This window comes from Coregonus lavaretus, assembly GCF_964263955.1.
Source record: "Coregonus lavaretus genome assembly, chromosome: 3".
NCBI lineage: Eukaryota > Metazoa > Chordata > Actinopteri > Salmoniformes > Salmonidae > Coregonus > Coregonus lavaretus.
In genome coordinates, this window is record NC_139990.1 from 22,316,441 (window position 1) to 22,319,759 (window position 3,319).

Sequence of the window (3,319 nt, forward strand, 5' to 3'; positions counted from 1 at the left end):
ATTCAGAAATCATGTTAAACACCATTATTGCACACAGAGCGAGTCCTCAAATATAATTCCACTTTGACATTATGGGGCATTGTGTGCAGGCCAGTGACACAAAATCTCAATTTAATCCATTCCATTTAAAATCCATGTGAATACTTTCTGAAGGCACTGTATATCAACATAGTCCACAGCAGTTTTCATACTGTTTAATTTTCAATGGAGAACGTGAGATTGTCCAACCTACTGGAGTTCCAGAGTGTACCAGTAGGGGGTATCAGTTACAAAGCAGCATTCAGTGAGCAGCTCCATGTCTCCGTTATCGTTCCCCTCTGTGTCTGTCTGGAGGTTTATGTACAGCAAGTCAATCAGACTCTATCACTGTGGTGCACTTTCGGTGGAGGGACCAAACTGAGCGTTGGCAGTAAGTATTCAGTTCTAGAGCTTGACCTCTGATATCAAAATCCCAATTAATGTTCTTAACTATATTGCAACACCCTTAAATAGAAAGTAGAAATGTATATTTATTTTTGGAGAATTTGTGTTGCATTTATTTTCCTTAGAAGTAAATTGAGTTAAATTAAAATGCTGATTCAAGTTATAATATATCAAACAAGGAGCTTATACAGCGTGTATTAATTTGGAACAGGGTTATTGTTTAAATCAGAGTGGTTTAGCAAAATGTAGCTTTATAAAGAGCGAAAGCAGTGTCTCTATAGTGTCAGAGGTTTTTGTACGGCCGCTAAATGAGATTGTATCACTGTGGTACACTTTTGGTGGAGGCACTAGACTGGATGTTGGAAGTAAGTTTACCTACCTCTAATTACTAATTAAAGAAAATGTTCTGACCTCGCATACAGATGCATTGATGATCATGTGAGAAAAGAAACTAAGATTTAAATGTAAAAAAATACTATGCATGATTATGTTTTTGGTAAAATAATTATTCTCTTCATAAGCCTTACCATTTGTGTGAAAAGCTGAATATAACGTTTGGTTAGACCTCAAATTTTAAGCTATTATTTTTGGTTAAGAGACCCTGTCTCATTGATCATAGCTCTATTCATTTTATCTTGTCTTTTGTCTTTTAAATGTATATAATTGTTGTAAGATGGTTATACTCAACTTAAATTTACTCCTTCAGCATTCAGCTGCAAAGTATTGCTTAGTTTTGCTATCTACTTGCTATTTATTTTTTGCTATCTTATTTGATCTCATTTGCTATTTTATTTGCTATTTGCTATCGATTGAAAAGTTTTGCTATCTTGCGAAGTCCTGCTGCCCTGCTGTTCATATGAATACACGTTTGGTTTCAACTTGATAGAATGTCTCGTAAATTACATTATAACTTAATTCATTTTATTTCCATGAATTAAAACTTTTAAATGTTTTTAGTGTGTCTTTTAAATGAAATGTATATTATTTTTTAAATTGTTACAGTCAACTGGAATTTACTTCCTCAGCATAGGCTTATTTTCAACAGATTTTAAATGAATTCATAATTTAAGAATAGGTCGTACAATCTGTGGAATGTTCTTTAAAATAATAATAATAAATAATGAAATACAGTTTGACTCCTAGGATTTGATTCCATTACAATAAGGGAGAAGTATGCTGAAATATTTCACATTTTAAATAGTTAAATTTGGAAGATAGTTGAGTGTACTTTCAGTCATCTCATGTAGTTATAATATTTAGTAGCTGAAAGAGTGACAGAAAGACTGATAAACTGTCTGTTTGAGGAACAGAAAACTACTGATAGACAAAGCCTTCATTTACAGCTAGGATGTAAAACTGATGCATCATTATTGTCGTATCAGTCTGGTGATTGATTGATAGCTCGCCTCTCCCTAACATCCCACCTGTCTTTTAGGTGATGTTAGTCCCACCTTGACAGTCCTGCCCCCCTCCAGCGTTGAGCTGGAGCAGGGCAAGGCCACTCTCATGTGCCTGGCCAACAAGGGCTTCCCCTCAGACTGGAAGCTGAGCTGGAAGGTGGACGGTAGCAGCAGCAACACCTGGGAGGTGACTGGGAGCCCCGGGGTCCTGGAGAAGGAAGGCCACTACAGCTGGAGCAGCACCCTGACCCTTCCTGTCGACCAGTGGAGGAAGGTGGGCTCTGTGACCTGTGAGGCCACCCAGGGCTCCCAGTCTCCACTCTCTGAGACACTGAGGAGAGACCAGTGTTCTGATTAATGAGTCCCCCCCCCCCCTCTCTGACTCCACTGTTTTTACTCTGCACCTCTCCTTCTTACTGTTCCAGCAATACTAGCACTCTTGTGCTGGGCTGGACCCTGTGTGTGAATCCTTCCTCCAGCTGGAGCTTTTAGCATAGTGGAACGTACAACAGAATATATGTCTGATTCTGATGTCAAATAGATCTGCTTGGCTTTCATATCACGTGTTCTGTTCCTTATTGCTGTAATGCTGTTGGTTCTGACATGTTGAGATAATAAAGACGGTCAATCTTTTAAATTGTTTGCCTGGATATCATTATTTAATGAGTTTTACCATTAGACATTGAGATCTTCATGATTTGTTTAGATTTCATAAGGAATGGAAAGCTCTGCCATGGAAAATGATTTGACTAATACATTTCAGTTAATTAACCTCTCTCAATGAATGCTTGGATGATTGGGGCACATTTGGTACAAGTCAAAAGGAGATCTACAATGATACTAATACTGAAGCCATGTGATCTAAACCTACTAGTCTTCATGATGTTACTAATACTGAAGCCATGTGATCTAAACCTACTGGTCTTCATGATGTTACTAATACTGAAGCAATGTGCTCTAAACTCACTGGAACTCTCTGGGGACAGGTAAACATCTGGCCACGGTGCTGTTCTATTCTGGGAGTGTTGCGGTAACCCTGCCCATGCAAATATTACTTTCAATCACACAACAGCTCATAATCTCCCAGACTCAAATCCTCTGGGCCTGAGGCAGCTGTGTGTGTCTGAGTAGGGCTGACTAGGGCTGGGGAACCAAACTTCATGCTAGACTTTGCATAACGTTCAAATTGGGGACTTCACTCTCAGGTCTTTATATGGCTACGTAAACTACATTTATTTGTGGCAGATATACTGTATCATAATGATATCAAAGTAGTACTTATTGAATCCAATTTATATGACTGTATTCACTCTTTCAAGGTTGGAGGGGTACACAGTAGAAGTTGAGTAGGGCATGAATAGTTGGGTTCGGACAGGGTCAACTTTCATGCTATTGTGTACTGAAACAGGTTCTTCTTACAATATGAAGATAAATCAAACCTATTATGAATTTTGTTCAACACGTCCTTAAAAAGAAAGCATTTTCTACAGCTCTGT

At 38.3% G+C, this 3,319-nt stretch overlaps 1 gene segment (V, D, J or C); it reads left to right on the plus strand.

Moving 5' to 3' along the window:
- Positions 1-2,460, plus strand: LOC311108791 (Ig kappa-b4 chain C region-like). The segment is given in 2 exons: positions 1-409; positions 1,859-2,460.
- The last annotated feature ends 859 nt before the right edge of the window (positions 2,461-3,319 follow it).